At 44.1% G+C, this 26,990-nt stretch overlaps 1 protein-coding gene across 2 annotated transcripts in view; it reads right to left on the bottom strand.

Moving 5' to 3' along the window:
* SKOR2 (SKI family transcriptional corepressor 2) overlaps positions 1 to 2,056 on the bottom strand; it is a 42,201-nt gene extending 40,145 nt beyond the window's left edge. Inside the window, exon 1 of one of the 2 annotated variants that reach the window (XM_088476558.1) lies at positions 1,984 to 2,056. The gene's annotated coding sequence lies outside the window, so the exon portion shown is untranslated. Of the gene's footprint in view, positions 1 to 1,835 lie in introns of both variants that reach the window. The other variant, XM_088476557.1, reaches the window with a different exon arrangement.
* Positions 2,057 to 26,990: the final 24,934 nt, after the last annotated feature.

Genomic DNA, 26,990 nt, shown 5'->3' with positions numbered 1-26,990 from the left:
GTCAGCGTTCCAACATATAAACTCTGTTTTCTGTCTGGTGCTGAATGGACAGCTTGGCCAGCTTAGTGGTTAGTATTGCTGCACTGAAGTCATGAGTTCAATTGCAGACCAAGGTCCTTTATGTGTAGAGTCTCTATGTTCTCCACATGTGTTCCGGTTTCCTTCCCCCCCCCCCCCCGCCCCCCGAAAAAAAAAAAAAAAACATAGTGATAGATTGCTTGGCTTCTGACTAAAATAAAATAATAAAAAAACAAATAAATATAAAATGATAGCTAGTGTGCAAGTGTGTCCACGTGATAGGGATAGGGAATATGGAGTGTAAGCTCCACTGTGGTCGGGACTGATGCGAACGACCGAAATATTCTCTGCACATCGCTGCGGAATATGTGTGCGCTATATAAATGTAAATATATAAATAATGCACAGCGAGGGGAATCATAACACTACGCTTCATGGTGCTGAATGAACAGCGCTGCGTTGCATGACGCTATTTGCTGCGTGGTGCTGAGCGAACAGCGCTGCATTATATGACGATATTTGCTGCATGCTCCTGAACGGAAGGCGATACATGAGATGACGCTATTTGCAGCGTGGTGCTGAACGGACAGCGCCGCATTACATGAAGCTATTTGCAGCGTGGTGCTGAACGGACAGCGCCGCATTACATGATGCTATCTGCAGCGTGGTGCTGAACGGACAGCGCCGCAATACAAGAGGCTGTTTGCAGCGTGGTGCTGAATGGACAGCGCCGCATTACATGATGCTGACAGGAATGGTTCTGAACAGACAGCGCTCCTCTATATGACGCTGTTCCAGGCATGGTGCTGAACAGACAGCGCTCCTCTATATGACGCTGTTCCAGGCATGGTGCTGAACAGACAGCGCTCCTCTATATGACGCTGTTTCAGGCATGGTGCTGAACAGACAGCGCTCCTCTATATGACGCTGTTTCAGGCATGGTGCTGAACAGACAGCGCTCCTCTATATGACGCTGTTCCAGGCATGGTGCTGAACAGACAGCGCTCCTCTATATGACGCTGTTCCAGGCATGGTGCTGAACAGACAGCGCTCCTCTATATGACGCTGTTTCAGGCATGTTGCTGAACGGACAGCGCACAGGAAATGGCGATTGTAATGATATAAACACTATTCATTTGACCAATATCAAGCATTAAGCCCACGGGGTACAGTGTCATGTCCCTGCTGTGTATCAGTACTATGCCATCAGCTGTAACACCTGCACAATGAGCGCTAAAGTGTGTTCTGCGCCTTCCATCAGAGACGGATCTCATGTAGCAACTTCACCAAGTTACAGAATCCACATTTTGCATTTCTCGAACTGCTGAGAACATGAACTGCACATTTCCCACCTGGTCAGCCACTCAAGAGATAAATAACATCAGCAGTTCTGCAGGAAAACCTGCTCTGCTGGGTGAGATATAAAAATGGTCAATATTCCTGTCAATGTAAAACTGTGAAACAGAGTCATGCAATAAGGACCGGGGGTGTCAGTGCTACAGAGGGTGCAATAATGACAATATGCACAGAAAAAGAGACATAATACTGAAAGTGATAGAGGGATGGAACGGGCATGCATGTCCAAGTCTATCACCAAAGGAGCCAGGTTGTGTGGAAGGTGTGTAAAGTTTCCCCCCAGCCTCACTGGCCCCCTCCCAGCAATTGCTGCCATCTCTCAGCTACAAGAAGAACCACCTGAGATGGTCTGTGTTTTAGCCAAATGACACTTGAACGCTGTAATTAGAGATTAATTGACTTAATCAAATCGGCCCAGCCTCAGCGATTAATCTTTTGGCAACCAAATTACGCACAATTACCTCAATCTGCCTGGTCAGGGGGCGAGCTGCTCACCATCTAGACTTCAATTACAATCGCAGGTTTAAATAGCAGGAATCAATCTTGGCAATTAGAGGCGGTGGAGCTGCTGGTGCAGGCTGTCCTGAGCTGGGCAGTAAGGTACAGTACCTGTGCTGCTGCTGGTGACCAGGGGCAGGTGGCACAGGGCACATCAGATCCTGCTGCCCAATGTCATGCAGCCCCCCTGTCCCATTGGTGTCAGTCTATTGTCTGCTTCCTCTCATCTACTCTCCGGGAGCTCTAGTCACTTTCCTTTACACACATCCCTTTGCACGAGTGTGATCCTGAACGCCTACTATCAGTCAGTCAGCACAGAGCCATCCATTGCCCTATCACAGGCACTCCCAGGCTGTCCGTGGGGGAGCAGCAGTCAGCCTGTCAGGGAGCAGCAGGGGAGCTCCAGCAAAGCCCACCCACTGCTGGACTGGGAGATGTCCAAGAAGAATGGAAGACAGAAAGTCCATCTCCTGCTCTCTTTTAATGTTCTCCTTCTCTATCCACCCTCTGGGGAGGTGGAAAAGACCCAGAAAAAGACCCAGAAAAAGCTAAGCTCCGAAATAACCGGCAGAGTCTCAGCCCAGGATGGTTTAACTTTTCCTCCTCTAATCTTCTAGCACAGAGGGGAAGAGAATGTGCTATCAGCCTGGGATGGGACCCACCAAATCACCTGACCACAATCTGGATCCCCATATAGTAACATTTTAATGTCGGTCCTTAATTCGTTGTGTGTTTATATATACAATATATATATATATATATATATATATATATATATACACACACACACATGCATACACAAATATATATAGTGTATGTGTGTATGTATACATATATGTGTGTGTATATAAACACACATAAATATAGTATATATGTATACATATATATATATATATATATATATATATATACTGGCACACATACCTTTTCATACACACGTGTATATTGTGTATGTCGCAAGCTGTGATATTATTAGTTGCATGAAGTTTGGCAACGTAAATACAGAGAGTTTGTGTATTGGCATCTGTGTGGCCACATTAAGCCCAGGCTGAGATGATTGTGCAGAGCTCCATCAGAATGAGAGCCATGTAACATTTTATTTGCGGTATATCCTTTGTTGTTACAGAACTAATTTGACTGAGAAAAGGAAAGGAAAATATATTCAAAGGCACAGCCCTAATGAGTTCAATTACAATGTGGTAAACACATTGCCACTACACTTTAATTAAGCCTGCTGTCCAATTTCAGCTCATTAGTAATTCATTAAGAGAATAGACTTCTATGGGGGGATCGGCGCAGTGGTGTTACATTACAGACAGAGCACACAGTGTGTTCGCAGGCAGCTACCTGTGGCTCTGCAGCCGTGCGGGTGTGCAGGCTGGGCATGCTGGAACTTGTAGTGACTATTTGCTACTTGTGGCGGCATATTTCTCTAGCTTTTCTGCATTGCAGATTTTATTGTAACTCTCTTTAAAGCCAAGCTATATATATATATTTATTTATATACATACAAACATAAATGTATACACACACAAACATAAATATACTGTATACACACATGTGTATATCGATTGTATACATATATTAAGCTCTAATTGTGATTACACTTGTAGTCTGCAGTTATTTTGCAGCATATTGATCTATATTACTCTGCCTATTACTCTACACTATATAAGCATAACGTACTATATAGGATTATGTCGTGCAGTTAGTACCACTCACTTCCTACTTCTACGTAATGCGTTATATCATTCCTCTACTTATAAAACGTTCTCGTCTATTTATATAATTGACACTATACAGTATAAACGCCATAATAAATAATATTTTAAGAAAGGGCAGGAAATACATATATACGAATATATATATATATATATATATATACACACACATATTGTATATGCATACACACAGACACACTATAAAAGCACATATATATATATATATATATATATATATATAAATATATGTATATATTCACATATATAGTGTGTATATACATATGCATTTTAAATGGATATATTTACACTTTTATATTAAAAAAACAAAAAAAAAATTGTATATTTTTAACAATAAAAGCCACGACAACAAGAATAACTAATACATAAAGGATAATAAAACAGGTAGGAATTTATCCACGTAGTGCAATGTTACATACGTGGGCCCGAATACAGTAGGCTATTAGAGTGTATATCAGCCATAGTAAATGATATACAGTCATTACTATCAGCGGTCACTGATATGTATGTATTACAGCTGATATGTTACATGTTACTGATCAGGGAGGAAGGGGCAACAGAATGAACTCGTCTCCTCTAAATAAATGTTCGATGTGTTGTAGAATTATATAAATCGTATATAAATATTATTACCTGTGTGTACGGTAACATGCTAATCTTACTGCCGTTATTACACAGTCTATGGAATTATTTATTAGCTATCAAATAATCTCAGGTGGATTTATTTAACATTGTAACTTCATATCTCAGTGTTGATGTTGTTTGCACTTTATCTCAATATCTCAATATCTATCTATCTATCTATCTATCTATCTATCTATCTATCTATCTATCTATCTATCTCATATCTATCTATCTATCTATCTATCTATCTCATATCTATCGATCTATCTATCTATCTCTGAACTCGTCTCCTCTAAATAAATGTTCGATGTGTTGTAGAATTATATAAATCGTGTATAAATATTATTACCTGTGTGTACGGTAACATGCTAATCTTACTGCCGTTATTACACAGTCTATGGAATTATTTATTAGCTATCAAATAATCTCAGGTGGATTTATTTAACATTGTAACTTAATATCTCAGTGTTGATGTTGTTTGCACTTTATCTCAATATCTATCTATCTATCTATCTATCTATCTATCTATCTATCTATCTATCTATCTATATCATATCTTTTTATCTATCTATCTATCTATCTATCTATCTATCTATCTATCTATCTATCTATCTATCTATCTATCTCTTGTACACATTTACCTTTTATCTATCCATATTAGGGTTTAACCACTAAAAGGACGATTATTTCCAAATTACATAAAAATATGTTGGTTGTTTTCCTTTTATTTAATTAAGTCAACAACATATTTTTAAAAACTAATATAAATATTTTAGTGGGAGAAAAAAATATTTCTAGGTGGCATCCCCTTTCTCCCACGCCCCACCCAGGGACCCTATTGTGTCTTTAACCCCCAACCTCCCCCCCAGTTGTACTAGATTCCCCCAGTGGCATTACCCATTTAAACTGCGGGGGACTGCACAGGATGGCACAAGGGTCAGTGCATGGTTTACGGGCACCCTAGGCGACATTTCACCAACCACCCCTGCTCCCTCCAATTCATAATATGTCACTCATCAGTGTCCCCAGTTTATAATGTGCCACACAGCAGTGTCCCAAATTCATAATATACTATATAGAATATGCCATACAGCAGAGTGCCAAAATCATAATTTACCATAATACCTCATAACACTGCCACAAATTCATTATATGCTACTCTGCTGTGCCACAAATTCATTATATGCCACTCTGCTGTGCCACAAATTCATTACATGCCACTCCGCTGTGCCACAAATTCATTAAATGCCACACAGCTGTGCCACAAATTCATTACATGCCACTCTGCTGTGCCACAAATTCATTACATGCCACTCTGCTGTGCCACAAATTCATTATATGCCACTCCGTTGTGCCACAAATTCATTACATGCCACTCTGCTGTGCCACAAATTCATTATATGCCACTCTGCTGTGCCACAAATTCATTATGCCTTTCATTTTTTTTTGTGGACTCAGCTTCGCCTTCCAGTGGCTGGTGCCCTTAGGTGGCTGCCTAAAGCTGCCTAATAATAGCACCGGCCCTGGATGGCACTGTTGTATGGCATGTGACCCTGTCAAGAAAAGCCCAGTGGACTGTAGTCCGCATCCCATGTGACCGTGGTGATTAAGTGGCTAATGATGAATTGTACATAAATACAATTTATACTGTTTTTCTCCTATAAGTTACCTACTTTTCTACTGCACATGGACATCAAAACTACTTTCATATCCATTCATATGGTGACTGGGACGCATATTGCACTCACTCGCCTTACACTTAGGGAAGCAGAATGAAGTTTGGAGGGGTTGTGTAACCAGAGGCAAAGTACAATAAGGGATTATTCATGCAAATGTGTCTCATGCTGATTACAAGAAAGGAACATGTGCACCAATCAGGAGGCGGATCGCTTAGGCAGGCTCAGTTCCTGGTGTAAAATGCAAAGTGAGGATGACAATGATTGGTGACCATCTCTGATTCACTGAGTGCATCTGAATCCCCCCCACTGATACTATTACTCCTAGAGGTGCGATCTATTCACATTACCACCTTGAATGTGGTAGGAAAGCAAATTCACATTTGATCATTTAAAGAGGAAGACAATGGATGTTTACATTTATTTCAGTATAATTAGTACCTTTATTATGTTTTTCCACCTTATTTTAATCTGCATAAAATATGCAACTTTATTATTAACTTGCTGTTCCCTGTGGCTTCGCTCATGATGAAATTGCTTCTGCCAACATTGGTTTTTATTTGGGGTCTTCTAGTTGTGTTGCTTTGCATATTGGCCCTGTTACAGGAGTGGCCCATGTGACCAGCAGCACTATACAGACTGGTGGCAGCCAGTGGTGTCCCTACCTCTGGTGACTCCCGGTGTGGGTTACGGCCGGCAAAAAAGCTGTGTGGCCTCGCTGGTGGAGGCGTGGCATCACTGGTGGAGGCGTGACCAAACTCAGTGCATTTCCTTAGCAAACGCTGCTGGCATCATGCACGTGGAGCCCCCAATCTTGTGGTCTAAGCAACTCTGAAGCATCACTCTCCCTAGACCCCTGGGGGTAAATTTACTAAGATGGGAGTTCTATTAAGAAGTGATGTTGCACCGCATCTCCTGGCCCTTTGTTTTTGCAGTCCTTGATAGAATGGGCTTCTCCGGCAAATTTTTGGATGGTGTTATGGCGCTTTACCGTTCCCCCACTACGCGGGTCTCTGTCAATAATATTTACTCCACTAGCTTTGGGATCACTAACGGTACCAGGCAGGGTTGTCCCCTCTCTCCCCTAATATTTGCCCTTGTTATGGAGCCTCTGGCGGCAAGGATTCGTTGTTGTAATAGGTCTATCTCTGGTATTACCACAGGCCCCTCTGAATATAAAATAGCATTAGATGCTGACGATTTATTAATTTCTCTCACTGGGTTATAAAATTAATGTTGCCAAGACCAAAGTTCTTGATTTCTATATTCCTGTCACTTTAACACATTCATTAGAAACCTTGCTCCCTTGTACCTGGCACAAAAAGAAAATCAAATATCTCAGTGTTTTCTTAACACACCAGCATCATCAGTTGTTTCAGGTGAACTTTCCTCGTCTTTTAGATTGTGTTAAGTCTGATCTGCATACATGGTCTAATTATTTTATCTCATGGCTAGGTAGAATACAATCTGTTAAGATGAACGTTCTTCCTCGGCTCTTGTGTTTATTTCAGACCCTTCCAATATATATCCCTCCTTATGTTTTTAAATTCCTTCAGCACCAAACTTCATATGGAACCAAAAACGCCCGCGGATTAGATTAAAACTGCTTCAGCGTCCCTCTAAGGGGGGTGGTCTGGGTATTCCTGATTTTAAAAAATACTATTACGCTGCACAGCTTCCTCAGTGTGCTCAGTGGTGTAACTTTAAAGCGAGGAGGGTCTGGGTGGATATTGAGGCTGAGGAGCCAGGACTGGCCACTGTGTCTTCTCTGTTATGGCTCTCTAGGACTCATCGCCCCCGGATAGTTTCTTCTCACCCTGTAATTTCCAGTTCTTTAGCGGTTTGAGACTTAATCAATAGATGTTTTAAGCTTGCTCCAAGCTTGTCCCCATTGATACCACTATTTCATAACCCCACTTTTCCTCCAGGTTTATGTAAATCTTCCTTTATTGCTTGGTCATCGGGAGATATTTATTATTTAAATGATATCACCATAGACTCTAATTTTCCTCAATTCTCCGAAATCCAAGAAAAAGCAGCAATTCCAACGAAAGATTTTTTTCGTTTTTTACAAATTAGATATTATCATTCCAAAATTAGCCCGACTCTGACTAGCAGATCCTTAACTTCTTTTGAGTCTCTATGCTGGAACCGACCCTCTACCAGGGGTCTCATTTCTACTATTTACTCTCTATTAAGTGAGGAAGTAGGTCCTAGTCGGGACTCTCATGAATTAGCATGGGAGCGAGATTTGGGACATTCCATAGATGCTGAGGATTGGAGGGAAATTTGGGATAATGCCGCCTCCAGCTCTATTTGCGTTAAAATTAGGGGTGAGCGGGTTCGGTTTTACTCGGATTTACTCGGATCTTTAAACAGCATTTTATTGGCTATCGCCTATCATGTGTTAGCCAATATAATAAATCCGAATTTGCGGTAAAGTGACGATAAGAACCGAGTAAATCCGAGCAAAACTGAGCCTGCACATCCCTAGTTAAAATTAAGGAAAATATTTATAAATTGCTATTTAGATGGTATTATGTACCTTCCCGACTAAAAGTAATGTTCTCAGATGTCTCGGATAGGTGCTGGAGGAGATGTCAGGGCGAAAGTATCTTTTTACATATCTGGTGGTCCTGTTCGAAGATAACTAAAATATGGCAGGATGTTGTCGATCTCCTTTCATGTTTATTTGAGACAGCTATTCCTTCTGATCCTCAGCATTTTCTTCTTCCCTTGCCACTACCCACCCTATCCCGACACCAGAATAAGTTGCTCCGACATATCGTATCTGCTATGACTTACCAGATAGCAGCTGATTGGAAAAATCCTGCCCCTTCCCCTATGCAGGCTATAATTTCACGTGTTTGGTATGTTTACAAGATGGAATACATGACCGCTATATTGCATAATACCTCTAAGTCTTTCAATAAAACATGGTCCCCCTGGTTGACGCACCAAAACATTCCATCTCCATTCAACCTTTAAAAGTTCTTTTTTTTAAATTATGTTTAGTTTGAGGGAATTTTTTCTTGACTAGAGTCCACCCTACGTCCTCTCTCTCCTTTTTTGTGTTGTCTACTAATTTTTATTTTTTATTTTGTTTACTATTTTTTCCATTCTTTGACCGCTGGCCACACCGTTGCTGCTAGATATTTTCTAGTTCTCTGTAATTTTTTTGTATTTAAAATTTAAAATTGAATCACTGTATATTGTTATGTGACTTGATACAGTTTTTCTCATTATAAGTATACTTTAAGCTGTTAATGCTTTGGAAATTTGTCTGTATCTGTATATTGTGATTCGCTTAATAAAAAGATGTTAAAAAAAGAAAAAAAAAGAAGTGATGTTGCCCATAGCAACCAATAAGATTCCAGGTATTATCTCCTAGAAGGTGCTAGATAAATGATAAGTAGAATCTGGTTGGTTGCTATGGGCAACATCACTTCTTCAATAGAACTCCCATCTTAGTAAGTTTACCCCCTGGACTTTATACAGGTGTGGCTACTTGTTTATGGTGAGTAATCTAATCAGGAGACTGGTTCTCCAGACTGGTCGATGGCCATCCCTAGTCTGGAATGACCAGCAATGGTTGATGATTTTGCCATTGAAGGTAATAGATCCGATGGTTCTCTGCCATCAATGGCACAGATACACAGATGTAGCAACAATACAAAGCTTGCCCCCTTGTTGCACCACTTACAGTACCCACGCTCCCTTCCCTGACTGGCTTGCCATGGTAATTTGTCCCAAAACAGGGATACCATTGAACCTTTATTAATGTTTTCATGCCATTGATGGAAAGCACTGATGGCACCATCTATGGAGACCATTGATGGTGAACCCTTCGTTGGTCATCCCTACAACAGACTTCCTTCAAACAAACTTGTGCTAAAGTTAGTTTGTGTGCTGAACCTGCATTCCTGTGTGTTTTCTCTTGTTGTGACCTGGATCCCTTTTGATTTCTTCCTCTGTCCTCCCTCCAACCTGGGTCTGTTTGCTGGACTTTGTTCTTGTTTTCTCCCTGCCCTGACCACAACCTGATTTCTGGGCTTTGCTCTTGCCTGCTACCTGCCCCAGACTTCAGTCGCTATACTGGACCTTGCTCTTGTCTGCTTAATGTTCAGGATCTTGGCCTGCTGGACTATCTGGATAGTAGATAGTCCTTAAAGATTCCTAGGACATTTCCTTGCTCACTGAGCAATTTTATTATTCTACACTGATTGTATTCATATTTTTACCTAGAACAGGCACAGTAGATGGTTGCAGAATGATTGTGGTCATGAAATTGTTGGATAAGAGTCTAAAGAGAGGTCATGGGTTCTGGGAAAGAATCTTCATGCAAACAAAAATAAATTGTATATTTAGTACTCAGAAACATTTTGGAGTACCTTGATCCCACCTTGGGAGGGGAAGCAGTCGGAAAGCTCCCCGGGGGGATTTCGGGCTAGGCACCACCCGGGAGGTTAGGATTAGGCTAGGGGAAGGGGGGGTTAGGTTTAGGCACTTAGAGGGGGGTTAGGGTTAGGCACTTGGGGGGGGAGGTTAGGGATGGGCACCCCTAAGGGAGGGTTAGGGTTGGGGGGGAGGTTAGGTTAGTAAATAGAAAATATAGTTACCTGTCAGGATCTCCACTGCCGGGCTTCCGCTGTCGGGATTTGAACCATGCGGCCGGCCGTAAATCATACCTATTCCCTTGGGAGATGGGGGTAATGTTATGATTATAATAATCTCTTTCTGACTCTACAACATGTTTACTAAACTGTATCCCTAACAAATCAGGCAGTTGCTATTTCTTGTGTTCATCTGAATCTTAACTAACATCTATATAAAATATGTGTACTTGGGGCTTGATTCAGCAAGGATCGCAATTGCAAATCTGCACTCAGGCTATAGATATATGATGTATGCACGCAGGTTATAGATATATGATGTATGCACGCAGGCTATAGATATGATGTATGCACTCAGGCTATAAATATATGTTGTATGCACTAGGGGTGAGCGGGTTCGGATTTCTGAAATCCGAACCCCCCCGAGCCCCCCCGATCCGAGGCCGATTCGAGTCAGGCTCGACTTTTCCTGCCTGACTCGGATCTGAAATCAAGGCAAAACGTCATCATCCCGCCTTCCGGGTCTCGCGGGTTTTGGACTCTATATAAGGTACCCGCGTCGGCGCCATTTCTCACTCGGCTGTGGACAGCGAAGAGGGAGGGTGGGAGTTAGGGCTGGCTGTGTAGTGTAGTGTAGTGCAGAGTAGTGTTGTGCTGTGCTGTGCTGCGCTGTGCTGCTGTTGTCCATAGGGGCTGTGTCCACTACTTCAAAGTCCATAGGGGCTGGCTGTGTTGTGCTGTGCTGCTGTTGTTAATAGGGGCTGTGTCCACTACTTCAAAGTCCATAGGGGCTGGCTGGACTGTGTTGTGCAGTCAGTTCTCCATAGGGGCTATGTCCACTACAAAGTCCTGTGCAGTGTCCCAGTCCTAAAGGGGTGCTGTAGTGTTGTCCAGGGGGTGCTCTGTCCATCAGGGGTGCTCCCCCCAAGTGCTAAAAAAATAATATTTTTTCTGTGTTTGTGAATTGTGTGCGCAGTAGCCGCATGTGCGTCAACAAAGTAGTGCCAAGCGTGCGCCTGTGTCATAAGTAAAGGGCCAGCTGGCTTGACCGTTAAAGGGTGCTGTAACCCCCAAAGTACACTCCAGTCCAAAGCAAAAAAAAAAATATTTTCTGTGTTTGTGAATTGTGTGCGCAGTAGCCGCACGTGCATCAACAAAGTAGTGCCAAGCGTGCGCCTGTGTCATAAGTAAAGGGCCGGCTGGCTTGACCTTTAAAGGGTGCTGTAACCCCCAAAGTACACTCCAGTCCAAACCAAAAAAATATATATTTTCTGTGTTTGTGAATTGTGTGCGCAGTAGCCGCACGTGCATCAACAAAGTAGTGCCAAGCGTGCGCCTGTGTCATAAGTAAAGGGCCAGCTGGCTTGACCGTTAAAGGGTGCTGTAACCCCCAAAGTACACTCCAGTCCAAACCAAAAAAAAAAATATTTTCTGTGTTTGTGAATTGTGTGCGCAGTAGCCGCACGTGCATCAACAAAGTAGTGCCAAGCGTGCGCCTGTGTCATAAGTAAAGGGCCGGCTGGCTTGACCATTAAAGGGTGCTGTAACCCCCAAAGTACACTCCAGTCCAAACCAAAAAAAAAATATTTTCTGTGTTTGTGAATTGTGTGCGCAGTAGCCGCACGTGCATCAACAAAGTAGTGCCAAGCGTGCGCCTGTGTCATAAGTAAAGGGCCTGCTGGCTTGACCGTTAAAGGGTGCTGTAACCCCCAAAGTACACTCCAAACCAAATAACAAAATATTTTTTCTGTGTTTGTGAATTGTGTGCGCAGTAGCCGCACGTGCATCAACAAAGTAGTGCCAAGCGTGTGCCTGTGTCATAAGTAAAGGGCCGGCTGGCTTGACCGTTAAAGGGTGCTGTAACCCCCAAAGTACACTCCAAACCAAATAACAAAATATTTTTTCTGTGTTTGTGAATTGTGTGCGCAGTAGCCGCACGTGCATCAACAAAGTAATGCCAAGCGGGCGCCTGTGTCATAAGTAAAGGGCCGGCTGGCTTGACCATTAAAGGGTGCTGTAACCCCCAAAGTACACTCCAGTCCAAAGCAAAAAAAAAAATATTTTCTGTGTTTGTGAATTGTGTGCGCAGTAGCCGCACGTGCATCAACAAAGTAGTGCCAAGCGTGCGCCTGTGTCATAAGTAAAGGGCCGGCTGGCTTGACCGTTAAAGGGTGGTGTAACCCCCAAAGTACACTCCAGTCCAAACAAAAAAAAAATATATTTTCTGTGTTTGTGAATTGTGTGCACAGTAGCCGCACGTGCATCAACAAAGTAGTGCCAAGCGTGCGCCTGTGTCATAAGTAAAGGGCCGGCTGGCTTGACCGTTAAAGGGTGCTGTAACCCCCAAAGTACACTCTAGTCCAAACCAAAAAAAAAATATATTTTCTCTGTTTGTGATTTGTGTGCACAGTAGCCGCACGTGCATCAACAAAGGAGCAGCGCCAAGCGTGCGCCTGTGACCCATAAGTAAAGAGCCGGCTGGTTCATTTCTTAAAGGGTGGTGTAACCCACAAAGTGCACTACTCTCCAGCAAAAATAAAAAAATATTTTCTGTGTTTAGCCGCACGTATATATCAAATCGATATAACATAAATGGAGGACCAAACTTTCTCCGATAAAAATAAAATAGAGAAAGATCAAGAACCACTTCCTCCTAGTGCTGAAGCTGCTGCCACTAGTCATGACATAGACGATAACATGCCATCAACGTCGTCTGCCAAGGCCGATGCCCAGTGTCATAGTAGAGGGCACATACAATCCCAAATGACAAAGTTCAGGAAAATGACCTTGAAAAAAACATTTAAATCATCTGAAGAGAAACGTAAACTTGCCAATATGCCATTTACGACACGGAGTGGCAAGGAACGGCTAAGGTCTTTGCCTATGTTCATGACTAGTGGTTCAGCTTCACATGACGATGGAAGCCCTCCTCCCGCTAAAAAAATCAAACGAGTTAAGCTGGCAAAAGCACAGCGAAGAACTGTGCGTTCTAAGAAGATATCACAAATCCCCAAGGAGAGTCCAAGTGTGGTGGCGGTTGCGATGCTTGACCTTCCCAGCACTGGACGGGAAGAGGTGGCTCTTTCCACCATTTGCACGCCCCCTGCAAGTGCTGAAAGGAGCACCCACAGTCCACTTGCTGATATGCAAATTGAAGATGTCACTGTTGAAGTACAACAGGATGAGGATACTGGTGTAGCTGGCGCTGAGGAGGAAGTTGGCGAGAAGGATTCTGATGGTGATGTGGTTTGTTTAAATCAGGCTCCGGGGGAGACAGTTGTTGTCCGTGGGATGAAAAAGCCCATCACGGTCATGCCTGGGCAGAAGACCAAACATTCCACCTCTTTGGTCTGGCAATATTTCTATCCAAATCCGGACAACAATTGTCTTGCCATATGTACCATATGTAAAGGTGAAATAAGTAGGGGTAGGGACGTTAACCACCGAGGAACATCCTCCCTTATACGGCACCTGCAGCGCGTTCATAAAAAGTTACTGTCAAGTTCAGAAACTTTGGCTAAGACCGTAAGCAGTCCAGGGACACCTAAATCCCTTTTTCCTGTTTTATCCAAGGAATCGGTGGATGAGGAGGATGAGGACGACATCTTGCCTCCGTAGAGCCTGTTTGTGCAGGGACACATTAATTGCCAGCTTGTTTTGTGGGGGCCCAAACGAACCAATCATTTCAGCCCCAGTCATGTGGCAGACCCTGGCGCTGAAATGATTGGTTTGTTAAAGTGTGCATGTCCTATTTATACAACATAAGGGTGGGTGGGAGGGCCCAAGGACAATTCCATCTTGCACCTCTTTTTTTTCTTTGCAGTATGTACAGTTTGGGGCCTAGTTTTTCAAACTGCCATCCTATCTGCCACTGCAGTGTCACTCCTAGATGGACCACGTGTTTGTGCCGCCCACTCGTGTCGCTTAGCATAGTCATCCAGCTACCTCCGTGCAACCTTTTGGCCATAAAAACAATATTGTGAGGTGTGAGGTGTTCAGAATAGACTGGAAATGAGTGGAAATGAAGGTTATTGAGGTTAATAATTGCATAGGAGCAGAAAAACCCAAAAATTCTGTGATTTAAGCTGTTTTTATGCTTTTTTTCCCAAAAATACAGATCCAAAACACAAAACCCAGAACCCAAAACACGGAAGGGTGGTTTTGGCAAAACCAATCCAGATCCAAAACACGAAGAAAGATCCAGATCCAAAACCAAAACACAAAACACGAAAAGTGGCCGGTGCACACCCCTAGTATGCACGCAGGCTATAGATATGATGTATGCACTCAGGCTATACATATATGATGTATGCACTCAGGCAGCTTTGCAATTGTGATCCTTGCTATTATGCAAATGCAGCAGGAGGTATATGTCACCCCTGCTGCATTTGCGATCCCAGCACTGCGACGGAGGTCTCAGGCTGGGATCACCATCACGACCATCGGTGGTTGATGGTGGAGTAAGCCTCAGATTACTCAGACTGGCCTGCTTGCGAGCCCAGGACACTGTGTTAATCAATGCAGGTGCTGGGCTGGCCACTCCCCGAAAACAGGGTAGAAACGCCGTCCAATCCCGCCCTCGCACCACCTCTTAAATGCCTCTGCCTGTCAATCAGACTACACAGGACCCATTCTGCACACTCGCAGAATGGGTCCTGCACACTCGCAGAATGGGTCCTGCACATTCGCAGAATGGGTCCTGCACACTCGCAGAATGGGTCCTGCACACTCGCAGAATGGGTCCTGCACACGAGCAGATTCCTAAAAATCAGGAATCTGCAATCAGCAGTGCGCGCAATCAGGCCCTAAGATACAAAGCTGTTAAAAAATCTAGACCAACACACATCTCTTTACTTGTCCCCAAATATATTTAATTTTGACCCCACTGCTCTTCTAAAGAAGTGCTCCTTGTAGCCACACTCATTACCTGCTCCCAATCCCAGCTATATGGCTTCATCCACTCAACGTACAACAAGACTTTTCCCTATCTATCTATCTATCTATCTATCTATCTATCTCATATCTATCTATCTATCTATCTATCTATCCTTCTATCTATCTATCTATCTATCTATCTATCTATCTATCTATCTATCTATCTATCTCATATCTATCTATCTATCTCCTATCTATCTATCTCATATCTATCTATCTATCTATCTATCTATCTATCTATCTATCTATCTATCTATCTATCTATCTATCTATCTATCTATCTATCTATCTCATATCCAGGGCCGGCGCTACCACTAGGCACACTTAGGCAGCTGCCTAAGAGTGCTGGCCACTGCAGGGCGCCTCTGGAATAATGTGTAGTGTGTACTGCACATAAGTGCAGCCCACACTACACTATTAGTAACAAACACACAGCGCCGGCAGCTGTGTATTTGTTTTAGCAGCTGAAGAGAGTCAGACAGAGAGTCAGACAGAGAGACAGACAGAGAGACAGACAGAGAGTCAGACAGAGAGTCAGACAGACTCTCATCGGCTGCTGCGCCCTCTGTTGGAGCCGGGCTGGAGCTCACTCATGGGCTCCATTTACCGGCTCCCGCAGTGGGTGATGGAAGAGATGTCATGACGTCTCTCCCATCATGCAGAGCGGTCCGGCCCGGAGGGAGAGAGGAGTGGACGCCAAAGCCGGGATTAAGGTAAGTGGAGTTTTTTTTCTTTTTTTTTACGTGTGTCTGTCTGGCCCTGGGATCACTGCTGGGGGTACTGCTGGGAGGGGAGGGACTACTACTAGGGCACTGCTGGGGGGATCTACTACTGGGGGCACTGCTGGGGGAGACTACCACTGAGGGGCACTGCTGGTGGGGACTACCTCTGAGGGGCACTGCTGGAGGGGACTACCACTGGGGACACTGCTGGGGGGACTACTACTGGGGGGGACTACTACTGGAGGCACTGCACTGGTGGGACCACTACCTGGGGCACTATATAACGTGCACTGCATAGGGGGACCACTACTGGGGGCACTGTATAAGGGGCACTATTGGGGGCACTGTATAAGGGGCACTGCATAAGGACTTGTGTAACTATCCAAGGGTGGGGGGAGAGGGTATAAGGTTGAAGAAATGCCTAGGGTGCCTAGAAACCTTGCATCGGCCCTTCTCATATCTATCTATCTATCTATCTATCTATCTATCTATCTATCTATCTATCTATCTATCTATCTATCTATCTATCTATCTTAGTGTAGTGGCTATCTTCATTCTGAGGAGCACATGCATGTAGAAAGAAAATACAGAGCTGCAGAATGAAGAGGGGCATTTAACAAACCTTGTAAAAAGATAAAGGGGGAGATGTATCAAGCATTGGAGAGGAATAACACGGAGAGCGATAAAGTGCCAACCAATAAGCTTCTAACTGTCATGTTACAGGCTAAACATGAAATATTACAGTAATGGAGCATACACACGGTCAGATTTTCCTTCAGATCTGTACAAAAATGATTTTAATATCTGAAGGAAAATCTGACATATCTGACATGTTTGTCAGATGAATGATGATCGATGCGCATTCCCGCTGGTCAGATAATGATATATGATGTGTTTGCAGTCAGATCTGGACGATTCCATCCATTTTAATGCAGTCAGAAATCATTCAATCGTTCAAATCGTTCATCTGACATATCTGACCGTGTCTGTGCACCATTAGAAGGAGATGGGTTGGTACATTGGGGTCTATGGTCCTCATTCAGACCCAGTCACAAGCGCTGAGCGCTCGCAACCGGGTCAATTTTAAGGTCCTGCTCACGTGCAGCGGCCGCACTGCGCGTTCGCAAGCCCCGGAGCGAGAAAGAAACTCTCTCGCTCTGGAGCTCACTACAAAAGGGCTGGCTGTCGATGTTGATCAACAGCTCGGCCCGTTTTGAAGGCGGGGCGGGGGGTGGTTTCACAAACGGAGGCGTTCCTTAAGGAACGCCTACCGTTTTGTGGGTGGCCGCACTGACATCAGCAGTGATGTCAGTGGGGAGTATCCTGCTCGATCAGAGCAGAAAGCTCCCTGGGGCTTGCGGCTGCCGAGACCCAACCTTAGGGTCTCGTCGCAAGCCCCGATGGTCGCGATGGTCTTGACCATCGCGACCATCAACCTGGTCGGTAGCTAAAGCTAGCGACCAGGAGGCCGCACTAAAACATACAAGCAGCCGCCCTCATTCAGAACGAGCGCTCGCTTCTTGCCAGCGCCTCTGATTGAGGGCCTATGTACTAAGCCCTGGAGAGAGATAAAGTGGTTGGAGATAAAGTACCAAACAATCAGCTCCTGTCATTTTACAAACGCAGCTTTTAAAGTTACATCTGTCTCAAATTTATTCTTTACAAGATTTGATAAATCTATTGCAATGTCTCTTCTACTTTTGCAAGCAGAAAATCAGAAACAAATGCAGGTGCACACTCTAACCATGCTGAACCTAATAATATAACTGCTAAATTGCATCCAATAGGTTCTTAGCACAATGATGGCCATAATTATGGGCCTGACCACCATATCCAGGTGTCCTCCATCAGGCAGGTCCCTAACCCTCCTATGGAACAAATATAGGGCACAGGACCCCCCCCAGGCCAACCCATATATGCTGTGTGTCCGTTTTGGGACAGGTATTGGGGTGCGGGGCTCTCTGGGCTGGTGTGGCTGGACGGCTTCATGGCATCATAATCACTTTTTCACTTTAGTTTGTTTTTTATATATGTAGCACTTTATACACTTTTTATTATAACCTCCTACTTATGTAGGACCTAACACATAGGCGTTTCTTTATTATTCTTTTAACCCTCACTTTAAATCTCACACTAGTGTGATGCCATGGGGCGGTTCAGCTGGGTTGGCCTGGGGGAGGGGGGTCCTGTGTCCTATATTTGTTCCATAGGAGTGTTATGCTGGCCACACACATAGCGATATTTTACCCGATCTGGCCAATTCCAACACATTGGAACGACAGATCGTGTAAAATATGGCCAAATCGTGAGTAAATCGTGAGTCCCACTCACGATGCGATGCACCTCCCCGCTGGTCGCACAATGCATTGTCAGATCTGCCATGCAGTAGGGCAGATCTGACAATCTCTGACCCGATGCACTGTGAAAGTCTGGATATCATTACCTATACTCCCATCACTACAGCTATATCTTTACCTATACTCCCATCACTACAGCTATACCATTACCTATACTCCCATCATTACAGCTATACCCTTACCTATACTCCCATCACTACAGCTATACCTTCATAGGCAAATGCAGGGGGGGTTTCTGGTTGCCTGGAAACCCCCCTCCACAGCCCACATTAGAAATAGTAACATAAAATTTTACTAGTGCTGCATTTTCGTCTCACTATCCCAAATGAAATAATTTGCACAACCTGTGTATGTCAGCCATACATATGTCAGCCAGTAACAAATACACCTGTGTGCCAACTAGATCTGGAAAACATGTACTGTTAAGGGTGCACTGCAATGTATAGACCATCAATAGGCTTAATTATTAATACCATATAACAATACACTATCCAGCGCATGATGAGACCAATATGTACATATATGTCCAGGGCAGTTTTAGGTTCTTCTGCTGCTCCCCCAGACTCTTAACCATTACCTATACTCCCATCACTACAGCTATACCATTACCTATACTCCCATCACTACAGCTATACCATTACCTATACTCCCATCACTACAGCTATACCATTACCTATACTCCCATCACTACAGCTATACCATTACCTATACTCCCATCACTACAGCTATACCATTAACTATACTCCCATCACTACAGCTATACCATTACCTATACTCCCATCACTACAGCTATACCATTACCTATACTCCCATCACTACAGCTATACCATTACCTCTATTCCCATCACTACAGCTATGCCATAACCTATACTCCCATCACTACAGCTATACCATTACCTATACTCCCATCACTACATCTATACCATTACCCAGAGCCGTAACTAGACTTTTTGGTGCCCTGTGACAGAAAGAGCATTGGCGCCCCCCCTATTTTTCAAAGGGACATAATGCATCCAAAAAAGGGGAATGGCCTCATGGGGAAGGGCCAGGGAACAGATAAGGGAGGCGAGGAGATGCTGGGGATTAAATAAGAGGAAGCTACAAGTGAGAATGATAATAAACAGAAATTTGACAGGCCCAAACAGCGCCCCCTGCCCTGTGCGATGCCACCGGCCTCCCTACCCTTGCTACGGCCCTGCCATTACCTATACTCCCATCACTACAGCTATACCATTACCTATACTCCCATCACTACAGCTATACCATTACCTATACTCCCATCACTACAGCTATAGCATTACCTATACTCCATCACTACAGCTATACCATAACCTATATGCACATCACTACAGCTATACCATTACCTATACTCCCATCACTACAGCTATACCATTACCTAGACTCCCATCACTACAGCTATACCATTACCTATACTCCCATCACTACAGCTATACCATTACCTATACTCCTTCACTACAGCTATACCATTACCTATACTCCCATCACTATAGCTATACCATTATCTATACTCCCATCACTACAGCTATACCATTACCTATACTCCCATCACTACAGCTATACCATTACCTATACTCCCGTCATTACAGCTATACCATTACCTATACTCCCATCACTACAACTATACCATTACCTATACTCCCATCACTACAGCTATACCATTACCTATACTCCAATCACTACAGCTATACCATTACCTATATTCCCGTCATTACAGCTATACCATTACCTATACTCCCATCACTACAGCTATACCATTACCTATACACCCATCACTACAGCTATACCATTACCTATATTCCATCACTACAGCTATACCATTACCTATACTCCCATCACTACAGCTATACCATTACCTATACTCCCATCACTACAGCTATACCATTACCTATACTCCCATCACTACAGCTATACCATTACCTATACTACCATCACTACAGCTATACCATTACATATATTTGATCACTACATTACCTATACTACCATCACTACAGCTATACCATTACCTATACTCAATCACTACAGCTATACCATTACCTATATTCTATCACTACAGCTATACCATTACCTATACTCCCATCACTACAGCTATACCATTACCTATACTCCCATCACTACAGCTACACCATTACCTATATTCTATCACTACAGCTATACCATTACCTATACTCCCACCACTACAGCTATACCATTACCTATACTCTCATCACTACAGCCAGGGGTGGATTGGCCATAAACTTCCCCGGAACTTTCCCCGGTGGGCCGGACCATGTTGGGGCCACTAAAATCTATTTTTTGCATTTATTTTCCTATTTTTTTTTTTTGACTGTGTCCCGGCCAGCGCTGATCGGGAGGCGGGCCGGCCTAAGCTCATGTTCACTGAGCTGGATAGAGGCCCCACCTCCATTCAGTACAGCAGCCTCTGCTAAGACAGCTGCCTGAGACTGACAGCCCTGAAGTCCCACCCCACCAGGCCACGCCGCATTGCGCCGCACCGCCACTCCTCACCACTCCACTGTTGACCCAGCTCCTGGACTTCAACTTCAGCCTCCCAGATCCCAGCAGCAGCCGGAGCTGAGGTGCTGCTGCTCTGGAGGCTGCTGTGGGCGGCTATGGACTCTGTTCCAGTGTGCGGGGGCCAGGCATGCTGGGTAAGGAACATCAACAACCCCAGGTAAGTGCTCCCATCCTTGTGTATCCCACCTTCTTCAGCCCACTGTCCCTCAAATCCCCACCATATCACTGCCCCCCTCCCCAATCCAAGTGTCCAATCCTTCCCTGCATAACCAGCTCCCTTCTCACTGCCCCACCTCTTAAAACCCACAGCCAGCCCAGTAACAGTGCCCACCCCATTGAGCCCAGTCCTCCCCCTTCAAACCTCCAATCTGACTGCCCTTCCCTCCCATTCTGCCCAGTGCACCCCCATCTTACTGTCCCTTCATCTAGCTCAGCAGGGTCCCTCTCATATATCACTGTCTCTCTCCCCCCAGCTCCCCCCCCAACCAGCCCAGTGTCCCTCACTGTCTCCCTCCCCCCAGCTCCCCCCAACCAGCCCAGTGTCCCTCACTGTCTCCCTCCCCCAAGCTCCCCCCCAACCAGCCCAGTGTCCCTCACTGTCTCCCTCCCCCCAGCTCCCCCCCAACCAGCCCAGTGTCCCTCACTGTCTCCCTCCCCCCAGCTCCCCCCCAAGCAGCCCAGTGTCCCTTACAGTCGGCTTCCAGACTGTCTAATCCCGGCAAGTGTCTAATGACTGGCGTCGAAATCCCAACGCCTGTCATTAGAACTACGCCGGGAGGGGGGGGGGTTAGGGTTAGGCTAGGGGAAGGGGGGATTAATGTTAGGCACCCCCCCAGGAGGTTAGGGTTAGGCTAGGGGAAGGGGGGGTTAGGGTTAGGCTAGGGGAAGGGGGGGTTAGGGTTAGGCACCCCTGGTGGGAGAGTTAGGGTTAGGCACCCCCCAGGAGACTTAGGCTACGGGGAAGGGGGGTTAGGTTTAGGCACTTAGAGGGGGGTTAGGGTTAGGCACCCCTAAGGGAGGGTTAGGCTTAGGGGGGGGGTTGGTAAGTATAAGAGAAAAAAATACTTACCTGTCGGGATCTTCACTGCCGGGCTTCCGCTGTCGGGATTTGAACCACCGGCCATGTTCCCAGGAGTTGAGTGGTATTCAATTATACCTATATACCAAAACTGATTAGTAAGTATCTAAGAATTGCAATTGTCTACATGGTGTCAGAAAACATTGAAAGGGCCTCTATACGTTACATACAACTTCACAGTAGTGAAAAAAGAGAAATATTGTGGCTCACAACTTCTTAATCCACAGGTTAAAGTATAAGCACAAGCAGTACATAAGGCAGGGGCAGGGGCGTAACTAGGTATTTGAAGGTCCAACAGCAAAAGTTTGTAAGAGCCCCTATGCACCACCCAATGATGAAATATGTTAATAACACATGTAACTCTGACAAAGAAGATGGGACCCCCTCAGCTCTGAGCCCCAAAGTAGCTGCTGCCCTTACACCAATGGTAGTTACACCCATGGACAGAAGGAGGACGAGACCCACTCTGCAGCGAGAAGAGAATGAGGACAATGTTGTCAATGATGGTTCAGTTCCTAATGAGATCATCTTCAAGTATAAAAGTGTTCTACTGGGGATCTAAATAGTGGAGTACAAGTAACATGCTAAGTCCATATTGCACGCGCTCTCTCCATCACTGTCTCTGTATACGTAGTGTACCAGATTCAAATTCTGATTAGTTCAGAATTGAAGCATGAGGAAAGACAATTTGTAATTTTTTTTAAATGGATATAATAAATGAAGTCTTTTGTTATGCAAATCAGGTTGTAGTTGCTATTGTTATATTATGGATAACCCCAATCCCTGTGAGTATAACTTGCCTTTCGGCCTTTCAGCATGTTTCAGCTTTGCTGACGTTGGCATGTATGTGGGACTCCTATTAGACGTATTACTTATCTAAATATAGATGCGTCTCATTGTTGATATTCTCATTAAATGTATTCTGATTAGCCAAACCATTGGCAGAAGCACCATTGGAAGTGGCGAATGATTTAATTATATGTTTGCAAATTTATGCAATCAAGACTTTTAATTTGTTTTCAACGAAGGCTTTTAATTGAGGTCTTTTTCGCTGTCAGGCAGATGAGTGCGGGGGGTCCTGTTATTCGTGCACTTATATTGAATTACCACTGCACTTTTTTGCACCCTTTGCTGGTTGTAAATAGAGCGACTCACCTTGCTTTAAAAATAAATACATAAATAAATAGCGATCGGGTCTGTCGTCCACAGATAGAGATATTCACAGTATCTACTTGTCAAGACAATTTCTCTAAATTTGCAAACGGGGTTTTAATACGTTTATACAAACAGTAAAGTGTGTAGTTTAAAAATCATTTCCAACAATAAACTCAATAACAATAAAATATATAGCAAATCGGCAAATAAACAATATTGATCTTTACCCTCGTATCCCATGAATGTGCTGTACATGTGTGCACGTAATTCTCTCTTCTCAGGGACACAGCGGTTCCACACAAGTCTTCACTGTTGTTTGAGGGGTGCAGAAGTACCTTTATTACAGGGAGATAAGGTTAGTTGTAGATTGATGGTAAAATCCAAAAACAAAAAGTAAAAATGTAAATGCAATGCAATTTAAACAATAATAATCATTGGTATTGTTGTTGCACTTAACGTTGGCAGCCCGGGTTACTAGCAAGTCGCTATCTGTAGAAATGCATCAAGTAACTCTCCATTATAGATGAAAGATTTAACAAATATCTGTAGGAGTCAATCCCATACTGTATACAGGTGTCTGTGTAGCTCAGTCTCTGTAGATGTTACCTAACACTATTTTACTATAAAGCTCCTTATCTTTCAACAACAGCTTTTGCCCAGATGAGAAGAAATTACTGACAACAGCAGACAACTTGTTCCTGATAGAGATGAGCGGGTCCGGTTTTCTGAGAACCGGACCCACCCGAACTTTGCGATCTGGGATCCAAGTCCGACTCGGGTTTTCCCACCTAAATCGGTTCCCAAAACGGGCAAAATGTCATCATCCTGCTATCGGATTCTCACGGGTTTTGGATTGTATATAAGTCCCTCCCTGCGTTGATCATCGCCATTTGCTTGCTGACTCCCAGGCTGTCAGGGCTGTGCTTAGTCCAAGGGGGGCTGTGTTATTTATCATTGCTTTGCTAATCCAGGGGTGTCCTGTGCTGTCCATCAAGGGGTGTGCTGTCCAGGGTTATGCTGTCCATCCAGTGTGCTGTCCATTCAGTATTCTGTCCGTCCATGGACTGTAAAAAAAAAAGTTACTAAAAGTAAAAAAACTCCAATAAGGTAAAAAAGTTACAAATATTTATTTTGAGCTGTACGTCACACTGTAACGCTGTATGCCGTACCCCCCCCCAGTGTATCCAAAACACTGTGATGCCGCTGGCCATATTGTGAGTGACACTGTAGGTCAGGGGTTCCCTACAATGGTCCTCAAGGCACACTAACAGTCCAGGGTTTAAGGATAGCCATACTTGAGCACAGGTGACTTAATTAGTACCTCAGTTATTTTGATTTAACCATCTGTGCTTTAGCATGGATAACACTAAAACCAGGACTGTTAGTGTGCCTTGAGGACCGAGGTTGGGAATCACTGCTGTAGGTTCATCATACTGTAGTGTATAATTCATAAATTATTGTGAGTGACGCTGTCAGTAATACCGCAGTGTAATATACTAATAAAAATATTGTGACACTGTAAGTGGTAGCGCAGTGTATTCATAAAAAATATTGTGGCACTGTAAGTGGAAACGCAGTGTATTGTTCATAAAAAATATTGTGACACTGTAAGTGGTAGCGAAGTGTATTATTCATAAAAAATATTGTGACACTGTAAGTGGTAGGGCACTGTGTTCATAAAAAATATTGTGACACTGTAGATCATTGAAACCGCAGTGTAATATTTAAAATTGGTACAAATTGACGTGTTTGCTGTACCCCACTTTGTTTGTGCTTGTTGATAGGGAGAACGATCAGTTGAGAGGAGAGCAGGAACCACATACTAGTGCTGGAGCTGCTGCCAGTGCCACCAGTCATGACAATACTAGTCCGTCTATGTCATCTACTAAAGCCAATGCCCAAGGGCATACAGAGCTTAAGTCAGGGCATCTAAAATCAAAAAAGCAATCTTTTACAGTGGTAAAGAAAACAATATCAAAAGGGAAAGTTAGCTGCAGAAGGACAAAAAATTGGCAATATGCCTTTTACCACACGAATTGGCAAGGAAAAACTAAGGCCTTGGCCTTTATTTATGACTGGTGGTTCTGCCTCTTGTGATTATTTAAGCACAAGTGAACATGCTGACATAGAAATCGAGGATGCTTCTGTGGATGTTATTGATGATGATGTTGTTGATGAGGATGCTGTTTGTATAAATCAGGCACCAGTGGAAGAAACAATTGTTGCCCATGGTAAGGAAAATCCCATTGTCATGTCTGAGCATAAGGCAAAAAAATCCACTTCTTATATGTGGAATTATTTCTACCCAAAACAGGACAACAATAGTCAAGCCATCTGTACCCTTTGCAAATCCAGAGTAAGTAGAGGTAGAGACCTTAAACATCTAGGAACCTTCTCTCTGTTACGTCATCTGTAGCACATCCATCCAAAATTTTTTGTAAAATTCAGAAACATTGGCTAAAAAATTAACAACAAGCAGTCCAGCTTCAGCTAGCTCCCTTCTCTCTGCTAGTTCCAATCACCTGCCATCTTCACCACCAACACCTTCATCAACAATATCCTCAATCATGAAGTGGTTTGTTTGGGCTCCCAGAAAAGAGGCTACCAATGGGCAGCTGACATTGCTGGCAGTGATCTCTACATGCACAAACTGGCTTTGCAGAGGCAAGATGTTGTCACCATCATCATCTGATTCCTCACCCTCATCCTCACCCACATAATCTTTCTTTTTTTAATATTAATTTGTCCCCGCTGGAATCCACCATTACATGAGCCTCATGGAATTTGTAGTTCATTTTGATGGACATTATTTTTTCCACATTTTGAGGAAGTAGCCTTCTATGCCAATCACTGACAAGGTTCATGGCTGTGCTGAAAACTCTTTTGGAGTACACACTGGAGGGTGGGCAGCTTAAGTAAAGCAAAGCCAGTTTGTGCAAGGACCTCCAAATTGCCTTTTTTTACTGCTAGTAGTCAAACAGACTGTCTGACATTCCTATTTGGATGCTATCAGTAAAAATAGTCCTCAACCATTCTTTGAATGGTGACCATATCAGATGGAGTCACAGTAGAGCTCTCATTAATTTAATTGTAGGCAATTCTTTAAGACCCAACCAGATGTGAAAACTTGGTGTGTTGACCTATCTGCATCACCAGTAGGTCTTTTGGGAAAGTTTAGTTTTTCCTTGGCAGGAGAAACTGAAGGAGGAGCCATTGCTGCATCACGTGCCACTTGAGCTGACAATTTGCTTACCAACAGGTCTTTGCATCTCTTCAGATCTGTGGGCCTGATTCAGAGCTGAATGCTCTGACCAGAGCACTCGCTCTGAATCAGTGCCCTCCTACCTTAAAATGGAGTGGCCTCCTGGCCGCTCGCATAGCTGTGGGTGACCACCCACAGCATATGCGAGCGGCCAAAAACATGGTCGCGATGGTCAAGACTTGTGACGAGACCCTTGTGACGAGACCCTTGTGGTAGGGTCTCGTTGCCGCAAGCCCTGGAGTGATTTTGGCTCTATCAGAGCCAAAATCACTCCCACTGACATCACTAGTGATGTCAGTGGGGCCGGACTCAGACGGTAGGCGTTCCCATGGGAATGCCTCCGTCTGGCAACCACGCCCCTGGCACGCCCACTAAAGGGGGCGTGCTGTCAGTCACCATCGACAGCATGCCCCCTTTAGTGC

Source organism: Taudactylus pleione, unplaced genomic scaffold, assembly GCF_031769625.1.
Source record: "Taudactylus pleione unplaced genomic scaffold, aTauple2 ptg000189l, whole genome shotgun sequence".
Lineage (NCBI taxonomy): Eukaryota > Metazoa > Chordata > Amphibia > Anura > Myobatrachidae > Taudactylus > Taudactylus pleione.
This window is presented reverse-complemented; position numbering and strand designations above follow the sequence as displayed.